We start from the raw sequence: 23,046 nt of genomic DNA, 5'->3' as shown, positions 1-23,046 counted from the left end.
AACAACCCTGGAGGGGCCAGCACCCAGGGCCCGTGGGGCTTCTGTCAGTCCCCAAGAGGAAACCCTACCTACATCCATGGGGAAAACTGCAGCAGGCAGTGCCACAACTATCCCTCCCAATCTCTCTCCCTCCTTCTGCTGGGCCAGCTCCTCCAGCCCAAGGGGATAGAGGCAGGCCCTCTCAGGACACCCTGGAGCCCTGCTCTACCCCTCTGCCCTTTCCCCACCATGGGCACCCCTTGCAGCCCCTCCTAGATTTTGGGCTGTGTCTCCCACAGAGGGGACCCCAGCAGGACTGCTCAGTACCTCAGTGCCCTGAGCCTGCTCAGGATAATTCCTCTGGGCTGTGCAGCTCTTGTCTGGACTGTGCCCACACTGCCAAGCAGCAGAGATGGCAGCTCAAGGTTCAGCAGGGCTCAGGCCCAGAGGCACAATAATTACCTGCTGTGACTGGCATCGCTTCCCCTCCTGCAGCAGAGGCTGACACAGAACCACTGCTTCCTCCGGGAAACTCAGCCTTCAGCACAGTCTTTCCTTTCATCACTGGAGGAAGGGACAACTGGATCAGATGGAACCGTTCCCCATTGGGGATGTGACATCTTCAGGAGGCAATACTTGTCAAAGACATTGGTAAGGATCAGGAAATAATACAAATTTTTCAGATTGGCCGGAGCCCTTCCTTCTCTAAACATCTGCCCTTTCTGATCTACCCCAAGACCAGGAAATTGCAGGGGATCTCAGGGTCTGCATGGCCCCTGGGACACTTTGGACTCCCTGTCAGCTGATGCCAAATGCCTTCCTGCAGAGGCTGGGTAGAAGCTGCAGCCAGACCAGGCTGGGAAACAGCCCTGAAGGGTGTGACAGCAGCAGTGGAGCAGCGAGGCTGCAATAGATCCCTTCCCACCATGCTGCGCACGGCCTGTCCAGATGTGCAGCCTCCGGCTGCTGAGTCTCAGGAGAAGGCTGAGGGAAATGCACCCACCACGGTGTCTCTCCAGATCCCCCAGCATCTTGTCCAGAAGTTTGGATGCCTCCAGGGATTTCTTGTCTCCTACATCTTCGTTCTTCCATCCAGCAGCACCTTAATGGAAAGCAGTTCCATTTCTCCTTCAGGCTGCAGTGGCAATGAGTGCAGTGAGTGCTCCACGGCACACCCCCAGCTCTGCCTTCTGCTCAGGAGCAGGGGCAGAGGGAACACGTGCCTGCAATGGCCCACACTGGGATGGAAGGAGCCCCTTGTGGGGCAGTCAGAGGAGAAAGGACTCCCTGGAGCTGCCAGGAGCTTTGAACCCAGCCCCGGGGCCAGGACCAGGGCTGGGCAGTGGCAGCAGCTCAGGCTGCCTGGGGCCAGCAAAGGAGCCACACAAGGTACAGCTCTGGGGCACAGCCCTGGGCCCTTCCCTTCCCTCCCTGCTTTTCTCCATGGCTGCACAGAGCACACAGAAGGAGACACTGGCATTGCACGTGGGAAGAGGATTGACAGCTAAATGCTCCTTCCTCCCACTGACAGTGATCCTGTGGGATCACTCAGGGCTCCAGAAGGGAGCAGGGCAAGGGTTCCAGAATCCCTCAACCCTGAAAATGTGTAAAGGGAAACATCACAGGAGTGAGTTCTTTCCACAGTGGCACAGATTATTCTGTCAGGAAAGACGCATTGAGAACTTGCCTTTACCATGCTCTGGAATCTCCCAACTGTCATACACCAGCTTTTCTAAGTTACCCGTGTCACGATCCCAACCTAGAAAGGTGCAGAGATGAGAACCATTTTCATGGTGTGCTGGGATCCCCTTCTGCCTTAGGGAACTGGGCACTGCAAGGGGGTTGGGTGAGGCTGCAGGAGCCAGATATGAATGGACATGGCCAAAGCTGCAGAGGAAACTGGGGACCTCTGATCTGGTTCTTAGGCACTTTGCAAACTCTTTGCATGCCCTGTTCAACATCCCTGGAGAGGAAACAGGGGCACCCAGGGCCCCTTGGGCTTCTCTCTTTCCTCCCACGGAAGAAAGCCTCCCTAAAGCTCTAAACCATCCCAAATACTTCCGGGGGAGAAGGGAGCCGGCTCACCTGCTCCCTGCAGTCGACACGGAGCTGCCTGGGCAGCCTTGGCAGGAAGGGTCACTGCCAGGAGAAGCAGGAAGAAGAGGTGCAGAGCAAGGGCCATGGTGCCTTGCCCTCTGCCAATGCCGCAGCTCTTGCTGCCACCGCTGTCCTGAAACCGCTGTCCCAATGTCAGCACCACTGCCACCGCTGCCGCTGCTGCCGCAACAGTTGCGCTCAAGGACTGACTGGTTGGTGGCTGTGGTGCTGTGCAGCCACAGGGCTCTGGGACCTCTGTGACCTCAGAGCCTGCTGTGACCTCAGCCTGCTGTGACCTCAAGGCTGGGGCAGGATTTGGTGGGAATGGATCTCAATAGCTGCACTTCAGGAGAATAGGTCCCTCCACAGCTCCAATCTTTTTCGTTTTTTTAGAAGAGCTGAGTTACATGACATTGGCCAAGTGAGATATTTCATGGTTCTACCTGCAATAGCAATGTCGAGGCCAAAATCCAACTCACACTGGTGATTCCCACTATTGCAGTTAGCACCAGCCCCATGCTCACACTGAGTCTGTGCTGTGTGCTGTGCTGGTCTTTGGCCCATATTTTAAAAGTGAAGGACTTGATACCATAATTTATAAAAATAATGCAACCCTGGCCATCAGGATAGCTGCATGCTTTAGGGAAGACCCAAACCACTGCACATCTTAATGGATGTCCTCAGCCACCCCAAAATCCCCGTGTGCCACACACCAGACCCTTGATTAACTTACAGGGGTCCCTTGGCCCCTGCAAACTTTTTGGAGTTACCCCAAATTCCCTGCACAACTTAAGGGTGTCCCCAGCCCCCTGCACAACAGAGCAATGACCCAAACCTTTGAAGGGACCCAAACATGACACTCACAGAGCAGCAAGAAGGCTGAGCCATATTCCCTGTGTGTGTTCACCATGTGACCCTGGCAGAACAGATGATGCCTAGGGAAATAAGCCACAGTTTCACAAGGAAATAGGCCACCATTTGTGTCCTGTGTACAAGAGGAGGCTTCTGACTGCTAGAATTCTTAACAGAGCAGGATTTTTCACAGAACCAAGCTGCCACCGCTTAGAACCCTGGCTTCTTATGGAGTGCCAAACACCTCCTACAAAGTGATATCGGGAAACTGGGGATGTGAGTTTTGTTTCACAGGGAAATAGGCCTCTGTTCCTGTCCAGGCGCCTCTGGCTGGGAGAGGGTTTCTACCTGCTAAAATTCCAAACTGAGCAGGATTTCTCCCAGATTCAAGCTGACACCACTTAAAACCCTGGATTATTTTGCAATGCGAAATGCCTCCTACAAACTGATATCAGGAAACTGCGGGGGTGAGGTTGTTTTTATAGCGAAATAAAGTTCCTGTCCAGATGCCTGTGGCCAGGAGCGTGCTTCTGCCTGCTTAATTTCTGAACGGAGCAGGATTTCTCACAGACCCAAGCTTTTACCACATAGAACCCTGGATACGCTTAGAGTGCCAAACACCTCCTAGAAACTGATATCCAGAAAACAGGGATGTGAGTTTTGTTTCACAGGAAAGAGGCCTCTGTTCATATCCGGGTGTGTCTGGGGGAGAGTGGGTATCTGTGGGATAAAATTCCAAATGGAGCAGGGTTTCTCCCAGACCCAAGCTGGCATCACATAGAACCCTGGAATGTTTCTGAGGGCTAAAGGCCTCCACAGACTGATACCAGGAAACTGGGGATGTGAGTTTTGTTTCACAGGGAAACAGGCCACCCTTCATGTCCGAGTGCCTGTGGCTGAGAGCGAGTTTCTACCTGGTAAATTTGCAAACTGAGCAAGATTTCTCCCAGACCCAAGCTGACACCACTTTGAACCCTGGCTGTCCTTAGAGTGCCAAACACCTCCTACAAAATGATATCAGGAAACTGAGTTGTGTTTCACAGGGAAACAGGCCACCCTCCATGTTCAGGTGCCTGTGGCTGGAAGCACATTTCTACCTGCTACATTTCTGTGGGAGCAGGATTTCTTCCAGATGCAAGCTGCCACCACTTAGAACCCTGGCTGCATATGCTTCTGAAAACCACAAATAGTCAGATCCCAGTCTGCCTATACAACTTTCCTTGAGAAATCAAACAAGAGTGCAGTGTTCATTTACATCAATTAAAAATACATATATTCTCAGCTTAACATGGTTTAGGCCACTAAAATCCAAATATGCTCCCAGCTGGAACTGCTATAGTAACTGTTCTAGTGTATTTAAAAGTTATTACATCTACATGAATTTAATTGGTATTAAACATTCCCTAAAATAGCTGCCACATTTCTCTCTCTTACATGATGCTGTTGGAAATGATTGAATTTTTCTTAAAAATGAGATAAATCTATATATCTCCACAAAGCCCCTTTGTGGCCACTTGCTTAGCTGGTCATGTTTTTTTCATTGTTGTTCTGTTTCACTTCAGATGGGCTCACAGTTGATGGATGCAGTACAATAACCACCTAATTAATTTGCTGGAGAGTTTAGCAGTTGATAAATACAGTTTATCAAAAAGCCATCAATCAAGATCTTGCTTAGAGATACTGATAAGGGCATTAAACAAATGTAAGCAACTTTCAAATAAGGCACTTAGTTCTACTAGATATCAGAAAATAACATTAAGTAAAATTTGAAGTTATTGAAGTTAATTTTCAATAGCAGCCCACGATATAACCCCCAGTAAGTGACATTTGGAACAACTAATTCAACAATAGGAGGTGGCACTGTGTACAGTCTCTCTTTAGAAGTAAGTTTTCTTCACTGTAGGCAGCACTTTGAGTCACAGCATAAATATAAATATGTATACACATATATAGATATAAATATGTATTCGCATATGCAGCAAGTCTGTGGATTTCCCAGGCAGTGAATCTGTGCAGCCATCAGTCTCCCCAAATACACACCCACACTCATGGGCAGCTAGTCCTTGCGTTTGGGACACAAATTCACACCCATGAAAACAAATACTGGATTTTAGGTTTATGACCTCAGCTAGACTCAGAAATTCAGTCAAGTTATGTGATCTTCAGGGACCACCTGTTCTTTCTAAAAATGAAGTCACTTCAGGATGGTTGAGCTTTGGTGTTAAAAATAGGAAAAGCTTGCAGCTTTGAGTTTGTGTTTCAGCTGGCAATTGATTTTGCAGCATGGTTAAAATCATTGTCACAGTGTGACTAAAGGATTTGCCAATTTTAAATATTTAATTTTCTTTAGAGATAGGATTTAGGAGTAAAGACAACGCAAGCTCAAAACTTAAAAAGAAAGTACAAGAAAAAATGTATTAATAACACAATAAAAAATTATTCAGAATAAGATTCCTAGATTATTCCCTTCTCCCTTCATTCCACATTTTTTACCAACCACATACAGAGAACACTTCAGTCAGTTATCCACTCAAAAAATCATTTCAGTTCACTTAAGAGAGATAAGTTCCTTTTTCTGCTTTAGACTTAGGGGGGTGTCTTCACCTTCACAGTCTGCATTCACCGGGGACCTCCAGAGCTATGAATTTTCCTCTCATTCCCATAGTCCTTCCAGAGCCGTGTTATGGGTTACGATGCACACATGGGGCACTACTTTTAAGGGCAGGCTGATGAAAAACAAAATCCTCTTCCTCATCTTCTTTATCAAATGTCTCTGTTCATGAGGGCTCAATTTCCCGAGGCAAGGAAAGTCTTCATCTCAAGCACCCATCCTCCCCAAGTATATTTCACAGTTTAAAGGAATTTTAGTGAAGTCACAATCCCCTCATAGCCCCACAAAAAAAAGGTTTTCAGCTACTTATCAGTTGCATCTTTTCAATCTCTTTCCATCAGGAACTTTATCTTCATTCCGCCGACTTCTGTGCACTCCATGCTTTATTCCTTCTCATTAAGGGGGTTCAGGAGATCAAGAATCTTATCCAGGCATTAAGAAGTTAAAATTGTATCCAGATCGTTAAGAGAAAACATGCAGCCGGTGCCGGGAGGTCCATGCAGCCCCGCCAAGCCAAGCCGGGGCTGGACTAAGGGCTCCGTGCAGAACCGGTGCCGGGCTGGGGTGCCGAGCTGGGCCCCAGACTGAGCCCGGAGCCCCAGCCAGGGATCCCCGCTCCTCCAGAGGCTGGAAGCCAAAAGACCGCCCAGAACTTCATTCACTGTGATTTGTGAAAGCGAAATAACTTTTTCATTGGTTTCCCGAGCTGTCCATCACCAAATCAGCTCTCTGATTGGTGCCAGCAGCTTACAGGAGAAGCCCCAGGAGACGGGACAACCCCCTCCATTCCTGGACCACATGGAGCTTTCCCTGAGGGGAAGCCAACCCCCCCCCCCCAAGCACGTGAAACCAACACAATCATATACTCTTGTAAATCAAATAATAACAACTATTCTGTAATCCCATGACCATGAAGATAAATGCAAATGCAATATCCTACTTTTACTTTAACTCTTTACCTCTTTTTCTTTCATTATCTCTAGATCACCCAAGATTAATTATTAATTCTGAGCCAAATAGTTCTCCTAAGTAAATTTTCAGCTGAAGAATTAATTAATCGATTTTTTCCCATTTTTGCATTAGTGCACACAAAATCACCAAAAAACTACAAAACCCCACAGAAATCACTAATGCATTCCTTCCAGGCACTTGAGACAATATTGCTGTGAAATTTTTACTTTGGTATTCCATCAGTGTTCCAAGGTCCAGTTCAAATGAATTTAGGTCATTGCATATTTAGTCACGTTTGAAGGACTGATTGTCCAACATAGGAAAATCTCCCCCCAGTTATATTTGCAGATCTCTTAGAGCTGAAGAAGAATCATTCATAAGCACTAAGGAAGTACATCCTTTAGAAATTAATACCAGTCTCCAGTGTATGCAAGGGGCTCATTCAGCATACAGGCAGGAGCTGGGTTCCTGATGCTTGTGGGTCCTTTGCAGCTGGGAATATTCAATGATTGTGCAAGTGGGCTCCTGGCTCTAGGCTGTGTCAAAGCCCCACTGTCCCTCAGCAGATCACTGCACAGCTCACAGACTTCCCAAGGGACAAAGCTGGCAAACAACTGGCATGGACAAGGTGGCTTCTGTACTTTGGGCAGCAGGATCCTGAACACTGCGAACTAACACTCCCAGAAACACACATTTAATCAAGTTCCCACTGAACACCTCGGTGAAAAGGCTTACACTGATTTCTCAAATTACAATTCCATACCATCTAATTTCTATGTAATTAAATGCTATACAAACACAAAGCCCTCTGTCTTACTACATACCATTATAGGAAAATGGAGTACATTTACACAAGACCACTTATTTTTTTCTTTCCTGAAATGCTAGCCTTAAACATTTTTTAATATCTGCCAGCAAAGAGAGTGTTCAGTGACAAGTCATTTACATCATATATTCGAGAAAAAGTGCAATTCCATCAAACATACCTCCACAAGACTGCTGGTATGTTCTCAAAATATAGCAGCATATGCCTTTATTTCTTTCTCTCTTCCATTTTTAGCAGCTTCAATGAGAACTAGCAGTGGAACAGTGGTGTCCAAGAAAGAGTCTGAGATGTGATCTATAATGGCTTTCCAGAGCTGCAAAACAAAGCAGTACATCAGTACCTACTAACTGGAGTATTCATTAAAGCTTGCTGTAATTATTGTCAATTCTTATTTATAACATTAACACATACACACTGTATTCCTGCATTCACAGGTGTGAAACCTATGGTAGCTACAATTTATGTATTACACAGAAAATTATATTTAATTGTAAAGACAATTTCAATATGCCACTAGGTAAATATGCCTGTCTGTAAGTGTTCGTACTGATACCTAAACCACTGCAACATGTACTGCTTCTCTTGAAATCAAGGGAGCCAAACAAACATTCCCCTTCCTTGGTGAATAGCCTACTTAAGTGATTCCACACATGAAAAATTTGTGAACCCGGGCCTCATATCTCCTGGGTATTCTCCCTTGTAGTTCAGATGCCAAGAGAGAAGGCTATTTAATTTTACAAAGAAAATATTAATTTAATCACGTTTGTACTCACAAAATAGCTACATCCCCTGATTTCATAATTGCGAAATTACCCAAGTATTTTCTTCCTGGGAAACTCACCAACATGGTCTGGCTTGCAGAATGACAGCCTTCGTGGTAATTATATCAATGAGATTACTGAATGTGCCACCTGATAATGTATGAATAGAGCAAGAAGATCCATAAGTGAGGCTGGAGTTCAATTTTCTCTGCTTAAATTAATTGTTCTTGAACTTCTAACTTAAGTTATTAAAGAAGTCTAACATTCTTCTGTAAACTTCCTGTCTTAAATTAGGCCTTGCAGAAGCTTGTAACTGATCACTGGTACATGACTTCACTTCAGAGGTTATTTTGCAAGTTACCTACATATGGCAGCTGTTTATTTAGAGCATGCAGCACTACAACAAACATACCAACTGGAACAACACATGAAATGCAACTTAATTATGGAATGCACTGAATTGCCTATTCCAAATCCCCTATTTTTACAATATGTAAAAAAATACTGATTGGAACAGAAAAGGACACAAAATGTTTTTAAGCTCATCCTTCTGTTGCCAAAGTACTGTTTTCACTTGGCATTTTGTTCCAATGTATCTGTATGAAAACTCAGTGGAAGTAAAGACTCCTATCACAAGAAAAATATTTTTAAAAAGCCCACTCTTTATGATTCTGTTGTGTTTGTAAGTAGTGGAGAGTGACCATGCACAGCAGAAAGAATAGTGGAGGAATCCAGTGCTTATCAGACATCATCTGGATGTTAATTCAACCACTAGCTTTTGGATAGCCTCAACATCTGAAGTCAGCTCTCCTTGACTCACCAGAGGGACAGACAAGCCTTCCAAATAAACACAGGCATTTTATGTCTGGAATGGTTACTAGGGAAGTTCCTGTGCTATAAATTAAACTTTTTCTAGTAGTTTTAAGTGAAAGAGACACCATTAGAAGAGGGAAAGGAGCGAGAGGATGATGTCTGACAAATTGTTTTCTTCTTAAGATGCAAAGCCTTACCCTTTGAGCAGACTGCTACAGAAGCATGGAATTATTGTTTTGATATCAAAATGCATTAAAAGATAACACGGGACCATGTTGTTTACAAAACATGGGGCATAAGGCTGTCAAAAAACGTGGAGGATAGAGAGAAATATGCCAGCAGATGTTTGCAACACTCTTCAACATCAGTACTGATGAGCAGAGAAAGCTCCCTTTGCCTGTGCTTGACTCTTGTCTTACCAGACTACCCTGGCAGAAGTCCTGGACAAACCTCAGAGGAGTTATTCCTGAGGGATCTCCCTTTCCTTTTCCAAAGGGGAGCCAGGAAGGCCACCTCTTTTGTGTCCAGAAATAGCTACCCATTATGAATAAGTCACATAAAAATACAAGAATATCACCAGGAATAACATTTATTAAAACAGCCAACCAGCCAGAACTGCAGAATAACCACAGGAGAAACATCTGTTCAGTCCATTCCAAATAAAGGCTGCACTGGGAAAGAACTGGGAGGCAAGAACTGAGTATGGTAATTTCACATAATTACAATTTGGAATGAATAGGGAATTCTTTCCTAAATATTTATACAGGTCTCCTCAGCAGGGAAGCAGTGATCCAGGTAAAACTTCACACACAGAAATGGCAATTCACATCTCCAGCACAATACAAGTCAAAATCAAAACAAAGCAGAAAGTTTTAAATCCCCAGAAGTAGTAGCCACGATCCTGAAATGAATGCAAATACCTTTCCTTGAAAAGCCTGAGAATTTTTACAGCTCCCAGAACATCCTGTTTTGGGGACAGCTATTTCTGCCTTCAGTTTTGCTAGACACAAGCCCTCCTTCACTCCCCTTGCTATGGTGTGCAAAGGAGTTCCAAAGGGGCCATGGCATAACCCACAGCCAGGCTGCTAGTTGGGACAGCACCTCCATGATGGTTTGGTTTATCGGCTACTACTAAAGAGATTGTAAAAATACAGCTTTATAAGGTTTCATCTTTAACCCCAGTTTTGCTTGACTGAAAGCAGAGTACACTGCACACCACAGCCCTGAATCCACCGAGAGCACCTGACGCAATACCAGCAAAGGTACACAGTTTCATTAAAAATAAAGTATTATAAAAGCTGTAAAAGTAGAGCAAACAATAATTTTCATGTTTCTTGTAAAATTGCTGGGAGACAGAATAACAAATGTTAGTAAGTGAAAGCAAATAAGACCCTATTGCAGTATCTGCAGGGACAAAATTCACAATTTCATGTCTCCCAGATCAGGAATTAGGCATGCAGTAAGTACTCTTCCTAAAACAATTCTTGTGTAATCCATATATATGAACACAAAATTGAAGGAAATAGATAAAATATTTCTCATAAATTACAAACTGAGCTAATGATGCAGGTCTTCGCACTGAACACATTTTGGACAGAATGTAAGCAGAAACTAGATAGCTACTTAGTTGTAAACACTGTATCTATATTATATTCTTCTCCTTTTTCAGGGCTTCCCCTGGGTCATTATGGGAGCAGGAAGGAATTGATTCTTCATCTTGAAGCAAAGGCTGGCTTGCAAGACTGAACACAAAGTTGGGAGGTATAGTCTTCCACCAGGGAGTTGATGAACAGCCCGACCTGGAGACAGGATGAAAGAGGTGTGCTCATGTTCTGTGTGGCTGTAAATCTTCATGTACTTGGTTGGGGCAGCCTGACTGAAAGAACTACTGACTTCCTAGGGGTTTTCTTTCTGGAAGGAGACATTATACACTTTGTAATATATGATATAATGTAATTCATGTAAAGTTGTAAATTAATGTAGAATAAGCAATGTTTGTATGAATAAAATAATAAAGAAAACTCAGAAACCAAAAAGGGAACCACGGACAAAAAGGACACAGGTTGTTTCATCACAGCATTGTAACAGCCAACAAAAAGCAGGACAGTCCAGATTAACAAGTAAATAGACGTGGCCGCAGCGGAGATGGCTCTTTCAGGAACAGTCCAGGGAACACCCAAACGATGAGCGCCCGACAAGCACCCGCGATTAAGATAACTAGAGCCATCAGGAAAAATACATCTCAATGCCAACTTCCCATAAACCAAGACCTGCAAGATACATCTCAGTACCATCTCCCCATAAACCAAAACCTGCCTTCATCAGAATTCATCGTCTCCCAGAATACGATTTTGTCTAACACAACACAGAGAACGTGATCCACATGAATATGCGGAACGACGAAAAAAGACAAAGACCTCCCCTTTGGGCTAGAAAAACTGTATAAAAATTGGGCTGACCAAGGCGGTTTGGTGAATATTGGGAGCGGTAGAGTTCGGATCATAACATGTTTACCCTGTGCCAGTCCCGAGCTCATCGTTGTCCTTTGCGATTTTGGCTGTTGTGGACTATATTCTGGTCACGAAATAAATTATTGCTTATTTTTGATTCTACTTAATTCGGCTTAATATCTTTATTATCTATAACAATCTTGGTGACCCTAATGTGATTCTGATTGGTGGGTTCGGGAAGGCTCCCCTCCGCTCAGGAGGCGCCCCACTGAATTCAGCGGCTTGGCATAACCGGGATAATTTTCGGAACCAATCAGAATCTCGAGCCAAAAAGCCAGTGACTCAGCCTAAAGGGAATAAAATGGGCCCAGATCTCTCGGAAAAGACGCGGTGAAATTTTTCACTCACAAAATTCTACGTGCACAAAGAACCCACACAAGAAAAAGAATCGTAAGTATCAGGTGATTGAGTGAGGAGTGATCGGGCGCGTGTGTGACATTAGCACGAAGCGAGTGTGGACACCGACACCGCAGTTCCACTATCCCGCGAGGGACGTGCTCGGGCGAGGGTAAAGAGAACTTAACGTGGTTGTTTTCTCTTGCTCACGTGAAAAGCCTAAGACTCGGCGAAGTTTTAGGGGTTGATCACGGACAGGGATCAGAAGGGAGGGTACGTTCTAGGGTGTTGAGAACTGGTAAACCTTTTGAATCCGGGGACTTGGTAAGTCCAGGAAAGGGAGAGAGCTCGCTACCTTTCGAAAAGCTCACGGAATGGTTCTCTGTGAGGCTAAGTAGACTGGTAAATTAAATTAAAAGGAAAAATTAAAAACCAGTACGGTACTACTAAAATTTTAAAAAGAGGTCATCTGGACGATTCCGGCGTGAAAACAAGGTAATTTTCAATTCTTTTAAGGATGGGCAGAAAAAGAGCAAAATTCAGGGAAAAGCCCCAAAGAAGGCCTTAAATGCCCGAAGGGATAAATTGCCCGAAATCCCAAGAGATAGTCCTTTGGGATGGATGTTGGAACATTGGGAGGGGAGGGGGAGGTCTAAAGAAAAAATTATTCATTATTGTTTAGATGTGTGGGGAGAAAAAGAAATAAGGGAACATCTAGTTTGGCCCATCTTTGGTACACTCAAGAGATGGACCTGCCGAGCTTTGCTCGATCACATAAATGGTAAGTATCCACCAGATAAGGAGGAAAGGGATTATGCCAAACTCTGGAAGTACGCTAGTACAGGACTGTTCCCTGTAAAAACGTGCAAAGGTGCTGCAAGGCCAGGAGAAACATTAGACAGTTTCCCACCCCCGTATCTCAATCCCGTACCTCTGTCCATGCTAGCTCCGGTCCCGGTGCCCATGCCCGCGAGTCTTCCACATCAATCCGTGAAAGCCCAGGCACACCCGCTGTTTAGACAGACTCCAGAAGCCCCAGTCCTACAAGACCAGGCTTTGGCAGCACCCCAACCCCCTCCACCACTGGTAATACAAAAAGAAAGGACCCCTCCCGCTGGGGAAATTAGTTCTCTCCCAGCAAGCAGAACTCAGCACAGAACAAGGAGGGTGAACAATGACGATAGCGAAGACGAGGGAGATAAGCACAATCTCCTCCCTTTAAGGGAAGTACCAACTGCCCCTCGAGTTATCGGATTGGTAGACATACCTATTAACACCGGGGATGTAAGAGCTTTTAAGAAAGAAATGGGTAGCTTGATGGATAACCCCTTAGGGGTAGCAGATAGATTAGAGGAGTTCCTAGGAACTAATATATACACATATGATGATATCAGTGCTATATTAAGATCACTGTTTAATATTGAAGAGCGGGAAATGATAAGGCAAACCGCGATTAGGGACTGGGAACGCCGACACCCTCAGGGAGAACAAGGTGACCAGCTCTCCTTCAATAAAATCATAGCAGGCAGTGTGGCTCTTTTCCTGTCAGTGCTGGTGATCCTGCTGGTGATCTGCGTGTCATGGGACCATTACCCTGCCAGCATGAAGCAGCTGCAGCAGTGTTCTCTCATGCGAAGGCACAGGAAAAAGAAATGACAATCACTGCAGCAAATGATACCAAGCACACAGGAATTTTATGTAGATTATAAACCTACCAACACTGAGTCCAGTGAGATGCTGCTGAATGGAGCAGGGCCCTGCTTGTATAACAAATCAGGCTCCAGGGAATGCTAGGTATGAACCATTGTGGTGAAAGAGCTTTTAAAATCTGGGAAATAGTGGTGCTTTATTGAACTCTAGGGACTATAAAGGGGAACGTTTTTCTCACTTTTCTGGCACAGCTCTTCCATGTCCCTTTTTTGTGCAGTCATAATACTGGTCATTTTACTCTCATACATAATCAACTCATTGAAATTTAAATACTGCAATCAATGTGAAGCCTGAGCTCTGGTTTAATACAATACCTATTGTACAAAAGCCTCTACTGATTTCATTAAAATATCTCTTGTTTTTAAATAGAAAACGTTTTTCATAAGTAATCCACTGCACCTGCACCAACAACACCTGTGTTTAGGGAGAAAAATGACAAAAATGAAGAAAAAAATCAAACTCAGCATGTCCTCTTCTGCTTCCCCAACCCCAGTCCTTGCTCTAAAACTCGCTTTTTGAACCCAGAATGAAGTAATGACCCAAGTAGTGCAGCATCATATGAATTGTGAGCTGTCAGAGGATAGAGATGGTGCAGCAACAGCTCTGAAAAAATGCCTGATTGCTGCCCAACACAAGAGAGACTAAAAAGCACCCTTAGGTATCTAACCAGGGGCAAAGCAGAGGGAAACCTAGGCCTAACAAAAAATTAAAAATAAAAGTGGGATGTTGAGGTGACCTGGTTCTGGGTTAAGCCCGGCACAGCGGCCCAAACCCCAGGGCCACTCGGTCCATATGCTCCAGACACCAACGGGGTGGACAACAAAATGGCATTTATTGAAGGGTCACAGGAGTTTTTATAACTTGGGCTGTTAGTGTCATTTCCTTCTGCTCACGTTCAGCTGGGTGAGGCCAGGCACGGAGCAAAGGTCTCACTGTGAGGGGGGAAGGGGTCCTGACTGACCCTACAGCTGGAATTCTTGTGCTCACATATCCCTAAGTCTCCACAGTGGGATTTACTGTACTGCACTATAACACAGTGTTTCTAGGGTTGATAACTAGTAATTAAAATCTATTAATGTGACTTCATACAAAAGGTACCAGTGTTTATCCCTACATCCAGCTGTCTTTCAGAAAGTAGTCAAAAGGCATTCATTAGATGAGGAGCAGAAATTGCTTATTGATGCAATTAGGGGAACTCAAATATGCAGCAGCAAAAGTAAGACCACTTCCTGCACACGTTTGTTTCAGCTCTCATTAGGAATTCTCTTTTCAAGACTGTCAAAGGCATTAATGTAGCTGAGGAAACCATTAAAATCCATTATTTTCTTCTATTTCTGTTTATTTGCTGGGCTAGACTTGCTAAGGTTGTGGGTTACGTTTTGCACAGTGTCCCTCTGATAACTAAATAAAGCTTCATCAGTTGAAATGCCAAACACTGTGCATTTTAGACATACTACAGCTGCAAAGAGCTTTCAGATAAAACTGGTTACTCACTGATGTGAGAGGAGTACACCCAAATATCCTTTTACACGTAATCAGTGACAAATCATTTTTCTCTCTTACCAAAGCCCTAATGGTATTATTCATAGATACTCAGTTTCAATATCTAGTCAAACAGCAGTGGTTCTGGGCAAAAAACGGATTTGTAATCCAGCTATTCCCTACTTTTCTTCTCCCAAAATCATGCATTTTGCTAGCTGCAGAAGAATATAATACCCTCCCCCCCCCTATTTACAGATAAATAATACCTCCTATTTTGATTATAAGGAAGGGAGGGTATGAAATAATCACTTGGGAGGGAATATTTCTACAAGGCAGTTTCACTGCAGCAGATTAGAAAAAGCAAAAGCTTAACAGAAGGTTCTCCTGAATTGTTACTGGAAAAAACCCAATCTCAGCCAATAACTTGGAAACATGCCCAATACAATGAAAACAAAGCTCAAAACATCTCTTAAAATAACTACTACACTGGAAGGGGTTTGGGCTGGGGCTTTTTTCGTGGAATGAAACCACTCTCATTTTCAAGGACTGTAGTGAGGAAACAGCTAAGGGTGGAAGTGAGGCTGTACTAAGCCCTGCAAAGAGACCCCATTTCCTTGAGTACAAGGAGCACTAACAGTGCAAGTGCTTGAGACACTCCAGCAGCACAGCAGAGCTGTGCCTTAGCTGTGCCTTTGGTATACCTTGGAAGCTGCTATTAAAAAGTCAATACACATTTAATTATCTTAGCTACTGATTCTGTTATCTAGCACATCTTGGTTATCTCTCCACTGAAGCATTAGAGTTTGTTGTAAACTTCATGTTAAAAGCCCTCCCTGTAATTCAGAGCCTTTTGTCTCTGCAGTGGTGACTATGATTAGGCACAGCCAAAACACAAGAGATTTGCCCCAAAACATATGGATGTTCATATAGACATACATACAGACAGACACACACATACACACACAAATATAAATGCATATAAAATAAATAAAAATATAAATATTTTTAATATTTAATTTTAGGAGTGCTGATTGCCATGAGAAAATAATTTCATACCATAACTTTAGAACTTTTGTTATTCAAAAATATTCAATACATCTTCTGAAACTTCTTAATGGACTGTGATTGTGAGAGTTGTATATAATTGGGTTGGATTTTATATGCTTTCTTTTGTGTTTCTTTAATGCCTTGTTCTAAACATAACTACTCAGAAAGAACCAATCCACGATCTCCTTCAGAAAGTGATACCTTTGAAAAATACTCAATTATAGGCATGAAAAAGAAAATAAGGCCAGTCTGCCATGAATCATGGGTGGATAACAAAAATATAGTAAAAATGCAGGATTTAAATTCATGCACAGACATGCTCAGGTGAGATAACTCATTCTCTACCTAAAAACTCCAGCTGCAGGTATTTCCAAACCCACGGGGGTCAATGTTTAATTGCTGCCATTGTCACTGATAATGCAGTCACTGTCTGACTACACAAAAAACACCCTGGTGTGATTCTTGAACCTTCCCGCACGGCCCAAGGCCTGTGAAACAAGGGTTTAAGTGCCTACGGCTTAGCAAACATTTTAAACCAGCTCCACAGCACCTTAAAACACATTATGAACTCCATGTCTTCATGTGGGCAACATGGGGGGAACGTTTTGGGGATGTGCCCACCGCAGCTCCACAATGGGGTGTCCAGCGTTGGGGGCGGGTGGGGGTGGGGCAGCCCCTGCCGTGGGGGAGGGGCGGGGGGGGGTCTCTGGTGCAGCACGATCTTCACAACCCCCTCAGTGTTCACCTGTGGTGCCAGCACTGGGGGAGGGAAGCGAACTGGACTGAGGACCCCCGGCCAAATTACCCCCCTCCCCTCCAAATTACCAGGGGGATGGGGAGGGAGAGAAAGCAGAAATGGGGCTGGGGGAGTCCCAAGGGGGCCCTGGAGCATCCCTAATTGTGTCTGGGGCCTCTGGGGGAGCTAAAAAATGGGTCTGGGGATTTCCTAGGGGGATTTTGGGGAGTACCAGGTGTCTGCAAACTGGTCTGGGGGGCGGGGGGGGCGGGGAGGGAGAAGAGAGGGAGGGGCAGAAACGGGTCTGGGAGGGGTCACAGGAGTGTCCTAGGATTTTGGAGGGTCCCAGGTGTCCCAAAGTGGGTCTGGGGGATCCTAACGGGGTCCTTGGGGGTCGCCAAATGGTCCTGGGGGTGTCCCAGGTGTGTCCGAAGTGTCCCAAAATGGGTCTTGAGGGTGTCCCAAGGGGGTCTTGGGGGTCCCCAAATGCGTCTGGGTTTGCAATGGGCTCCCAAAATGGGTCTGGGGGTATCCCAGTGGGGCTCCAGATGTCTTCCAGAGGGAATTTTGGGGTATCCCATAATCCCAAATGGGTCTGAGGAGTGTCCCAGGAGGGTTTTTGGAGGGTCCCAGGTGTCCCTAAATGGGTCTCAGGTCTCTGGGAGGTCCCCAAAAGGGTCTGGGGTCTGCCAGAGGGTTTTTGGGGAGTCCTAGGTGTGTCCCAGGTATCCTTAAACGGGTCTGGAATCTCCCAAAGGGATTTTGGGGGGGTCCCAGCTGTGTCCCAGCTGTCCCCAAAAAGATCTGGGGTCTCCGGGGGAATCCACACATGGGTCCAGTGTCTCCTAAAGGAATTTTGGGGTCCCCAAATAAGCCTAGGGTCTCCGAAAGGGATTTCAGGGGGTCCCAGGTGTGTCCCAGGTGTCCCCAAATGGGTCTGGGGTCTCCTCCCGCCCCTGCCTTCTTACCTTGTGCCGCCGTCAGGGGGAGCCCCGGGATGGGAGGGTCTGGGGGGGGTCCCGGCCCCTCCCCCACGGGGACCAGCAGGGTCACCTGGGCCAGGGGGTCATTGCAGGTGCTGCCCGCTCCCCCAGCTGCAGGTGCATAAACCCTGGGGGCAAAAGGGGAGGGGTCAGCACCGCTTTGAGGCTTTTCCCAATTTTTTCCCAGTTTTTTTCTGCCTTTTTCCAAGTTTTTTCGTATTTTTCCCCTAGTTTTAGACAAAGTTTTTTGGCATTTTCGTGGGGTTTTTCTCATGTTTGGAGCCCCCCTCCCCAATTTTGGGCTTTTTCCCAAATTTTTTAAATTTTTCCTGATATTTTCCCTTTTTATTCCCCTTTTGCATTTTTTCCGCATTTTATCAAAATTTTTTGGCATTTTCATCTTTTTGTTTATTTATTTATTTTGGGGAATTTTTTTTTTCTCATTTTTGCTATCTGCACTCCCAGGTTTTGGGTATTTTCCAAATCTTTCAATTTTCCCCCTTTTTTTCCCCAATTTTCCTCTTTTTTCTGATTTTCAACTTTTTTTTTTTGTCGTTTTTCTCTATATTTAGAGAGATTTTTTTGTATTTTGGGGGGAGGTTTTACTATTTTCTGGCATGTCCACTCCCAATTTGGTGGTTTTTCCAGATTTTTGGGGAGTTGCCGATTTTTTTCCCTATTTTTCCCCATTTCTCCCCATTTTCCCCCTCATTTTTTCCATTTATTCCCCTTAAAATCATCTTGATTTTTTTTTTTCTGATTTTTAGCATTTTTTCCTGACTTTTAGATAGTTTCACTTCTATTTTGCAGGGGGGAGCTTCCTTATTTTGGGGTGGCCACACCCATTTTTAGGCTCCTCTACCCAATTTTGAGGGATTTTCCAGATTTTTGCGGCTTTTCTTTTTGATTTTTCCTCTTTTTTTCACCCTACTTCTTAAACTTTTTCTTGGTTTTTCCAATTTTTTTAGCATTTGCCCCCTCTTTTTAAATCACTTCTAATCTGTTTCGGGGGTTCTTTTCTTATTTGGGGGGGCACATCCATTTTTGGGATCCCCACTCCCAATTTTGTGGTTTTACATATTTTTGGGAGTTTTTCCCCATTTTTTGAGTCACCAGGGCAGGTGGGGACCAGCAGGTGCACCACGTTCCCTGGGGAGGAAAAGGAGAGGGGTCAGCACCAGTCTGGGGGCTTTTCCCAATTTTTCCTAATTGTTTCCCCATTTTATCCTGACTTTTTGGCATTTTCTTTCAATTTTTTGCGAGTTTTTTGTATTTTGGGGTTTTTTTCCCCTATTTTTGGGGGTCACCTGGGCAGGGAAATTCCTCATAAATTCCCCAAAATTCCCCAAATTCCTAGATAGCCCCCAAAATCCAATTAAAAACCTGTAAAAACATCAGCCCCCTCAAAAAAAAAAAAAAAAAAAAAAAAAAAAAAAAAAAAAAATAGAAAAAATCCAAGAACTCCCCAAACCCCCCCTAAATTTCTAGATTTTCCCCAAATCCTGAAAATCTCCCAAAAGCCCCCCAGAAACCCCCTAAAAATGCCAAAAATATACCGAACAAAATTTTAAAAATCAAAAAATTTCCAAAACAACTCTCTAATTTTCTCCCAAAATTGTCCCAAATTCTTCAAGAAATTCCAAAATTTTCCCAATACCACACCAAAAAATTCCAAAAACTGCCCAAAACCCTCCTAAAACAAACAAAAAACCCACCCAAAAAGTTTTTTAAAAAAACAAAAAAAAGTCCTAGAATTCCCTTTTTTAAATCAAAATTCCTGATTTTTTTCCCAGAATTCCCCAGTTTTCCCAAATACAAAACCACGCCAAAAAATACCCCAACTCCCCAAGTGCCCTAAAACACCCAAAAAAAAAAAAAAAAAAAAAAAAACCACAAAGGAAAGAAAATTAAACTCAAAAAACCCACCTAAAATTCCCAAATATTTCCCAAAAATTTCCGAATTTTCCCCAAAATTTCCCCAAAATTCCAAAATTTTCCCAAAACCACACATATAACATATAATTCCAATATTCCCCAAAATCTCCATAAAAGTCCCCCAAACTTAAAATAAAACCCCAAAACAACCCTAAGACCCCTCAAATTTTTCTCAAAATTCCCAAGTTTTAGCCAAATTTTCTTCCAAAATTCCCAAATTTTTTCTCAAAATTTCCCCAAATTCCCAAATTTTTCCCAAAATTCACGAATTTTTTCCCAATTTTTTTTCCCAAACCCCCCAGCGGCGAAGGGGGCGGGGTGGCCCCTTCTCCAGGTGAGAGGTGGGAGAGGGCGGGATGATGGGCTCCCTAAAAATCTGAGATATTAATTATACAAATTAAGGGTAAATTATGTAAATAAGGAATTAACTAGGAGTGCAAGGAGAATTTTTTGAGAGTTTTGGGGGAGATTTAGTGGGGGGAAAAACAGAATTAGGGACTTTGGAATTCTTTTTGGGACATGGGGGCGGTGGGTGAAGGACATCTTTAAAAAATCTGGGGTGTAAATATGCAAAATATTTTAGGTAGCAATTAATTAGGAGAGAAAAAGAACGTGTTTTGGAGATGTTTTGGGGAGAGTAATGGGAATTAGAGATCAGAAAAATCCTTTGGGAAGTGGAAGAGGGCACGGAAGGGGTTCCCTAAAACATTTGAGGGTAATTATGCAAATTAGAGGATAATTAGGGGCATGCAAAAGGGTTTTGGAGAGGTTTTTGAAGGATTTGGGAGCAAAAACAGAAATTAGGGTCTCAGAATTCTCTTTGAGAAGTAGGGGAGGGATGAGCAGGGGTGAGAGAGCGGTTCCCTAGAAAATTTGGGGGTAATTAGACAAATTAGAGGTTAATTCTGTAAACTGGAGATTAATTAGGAGAGTGAGAAGAGGGTTGGGTGGAGATTTGGACTGGAAAAAATAGGAATTAAGGATCCCAAAACTTCTTTGGGAAGTGGAGGTGCATGGGGGAGGGGCTCCCTAAAAAGTTTGGGGGTAATTCTGCAAATTAGGCATTAATTAGGGACATGGAAACCGGTTTTGGAGGGTATTTTGGAGACTCTGGTGGGGGTGGGAAAATGGGAATTAGGGACTTTGGAATTCTCTTTGGAAAATGGAGGAGAGGTAAGGGAGGATGGGGGACGGGTTCCTCCAAAAGCTTCGGGGTAATTATGCAAATTAGGCATATTTATGCTATTTAGGTGGGTAAGAAGGGAGTTTGGACGAGTTTTGGAGATGTTTGGGGGGATTTTCGGGGAAAAAAACCCCAAAAACCGGAAATTAGGGATCCCAAAATAATTTTGGAAAGTGGGGGAAAGTGGGGAGGGGTAGAAAGAGGAAACACACATATCCCAATTTGGGGGAAAATTATGCAAATTAGGGGTTAATTCGGGGAATGCAAACAGGTTTTGGAGGGGATTTGGGGTGTCTTGGAAAGGGTTTGGAGACTATTTATGTAAATGAGATGCTAATGAGAGACAGTGACAGTTTCTGGAGTAGTTTTGGGGTTAATCAGCAGATAAAAAACGAGATCAAGCCGAATTAAATATGATTAAAATAAGCGATATTTAAAATAAGCGACCGAAACACGGTCCTCGATAGCCACAATCACAAAAAGGTACAGCTCCGAGCCCGGGTTCGGCACAGGGTGAGCACTCTGATCTGAGCTCTGTCAGATCCCCAATGTTCACAAACCCGCTTTGGTTAGTCCAGTTTTTATACAGTTTTCCCTGCCCGGAGCGGAGGTCTTCGTCTTCTCTTGTCATTCAGCATGTGATATATATATATATATATATATATATATATACCATATTGTAATTCGTGTTTTGTATAAATTAAGTCTGCAAAATAAAAATAAACGAGCCACAAGTAAAGGCAGTGATGGCCTCAGAACTAGGTAAATTAACATATCTACAGGCTGGACTATTACCGATAAGCACCTATCTCCTGGGGAAGCCCAAAAACTCACAGGGGAGCAGCATTTCCCGAAAATCCCATCACCTCCCCCCCGGACTGCATTCCCCGACTCCGGTTCCCCGTAAAGATGAAATCAACCACCTAGAAGCAATTCACAACGGACACAAAATCTCGTCAAGGAGCAGGAGAAGGACTTTGTCTTGTGTGGACACCAGAGCTGAATTTGAAAGAAACAAAGGACTGTCCTGCTCCAGGCTATGGAAAACAGTATAAAAAGGGGGCCAGCCAAGACGGCGGTGTGAACACCAGGGGAACCCAGTGCGATAGAGGCTGGGTAGCATCGTGTGTTCACCCAACTCCGAACCCGGGCTCGGTGTTGTTTTTTCCGGTTGTGGCTTTCCAGGACCGTATTTTCAGTCACGAAAATAAAATTTGCCAATTTAACCTTTTAATTTGGTTTGATTCGTTTATTACCTATAACAAGCATATTCATGTAGTTTTCTTTCACTGCGTTGGACTGGACAAAACCATGTCCTGGGAGACAATGGATTCTGATGAGGACATGTCCTGGCTTTTGGGAAGGCGACATTGAGATGCATTTTGCCGATCTTAGTTTACAGGAAGCCGGGCAATCAGATGTAATTTTCCCAAGGCATTGATTATATTTAATCAAGGATGCTCATCAGGCCCTCCTAGCTTGGGTGTCCCCCTAGACAGAGCCATCTCTGCTGCAGCTAGGTCTATTAAGTTGCTAATTTGGGCTGTCCTGCTCTTGTTGGATGTTACAATGATGTAATTGAGCCATCTGTGTCCTTACTGTCTGGTCCGTATTGAGCTTTATTATTTTGCTCCTACAAACATTGCTTATCCTACACTACTGTATAATTCTTACACAAATTACATTATATTCATATATTACAGAAGCATTTAAGCAAATTAGATGATAATGAGGGGGAGGCTTTTTTGGAGATTTTGGGGCTATTGGGACGGGTTTTGGGGGCATTACAGAATAGTTATGCAAATGAGATGCTAATGAGACATAGGACAAGGATCTACGGATGGAGGATCTTGGTGGGGCTTTTGAGACGATTTAGGGGGATTTTGAGGACATTCGGGGCAATTTTAGGGAAAGCTGTCAGTAGTTTTTCAGGGATTAGGAAAATCTCAGCAAGTTTTTTTAAACTGCATTCATGCAAATGAGATGCAAATGAGATGCAAAATGAGGGGCATGACTTGCAGGGCAGCTGGGCCTGTATGTCCAGGGCCTTCAGGAGCCACTGGGGCAGCACGGAGGTGGGCTCAGCCAGGGGAGGGGCTAGAATTGCTCCTTTGCCCATATTTGGTGTGAGTGTAGTTACAGGGGTGGGGGCTCCTTTGCCCATATTTGGTGTGGGTGTGGTCACAGGGCTGGGGGCTCCTGCAGGGTTGGGCATGGCCAAGGAGGCAGCTCAT

General features: G+C 44.2%; 1 protein-coding gene and 1 long non-coding RNA gene across 2 annotated transcripts in view; one reads left to right on the top strand and one right to left on the bottom strand.

Annotated features, from left to right (window-relative positions):
* The window catches only part of STARD7 (StAR related lipid transfer domain containing 7), a gene marked incomplete at its 3' end in the record, with an annotated part of 234,570 nt that overhangs the window by 147,462 nt on the left and 64,062 nt on the right, over positions 1 to 23,046 (top strand). The gene's annotated exons all lie outside the window — the stretch shown is intronic.
* On the bottom strand, positions 9 to 2,417 carry LOC306813455. The gene is made up of 3 exons (XR_013776987.1): positions 2,065 to 2,417; positions 983 to 1,738; positions 9 to 543 (listed from the first exon to the last, which is right to left on the bottom strand). It is a non-coding gene; the product is annotated as an uncharacterized lncRNA (long non-coding RNA).

This window comes from Erithacus rubecula (assembly GCF_903797595.1).
Source record: "Erithacus rubecula genome assembly, chromosome: 29".
Lineage (NCBI taxonomy): Eukaryota > Metazoa > Chordata > Aves > Passeriformes > Muscicapidae > Erithacus > Erithacus rubecula.
Note: the sequence above shows the minus strand (reverse complement) of the source record. Positions and strands in the feature narration are given on the sequence as shown.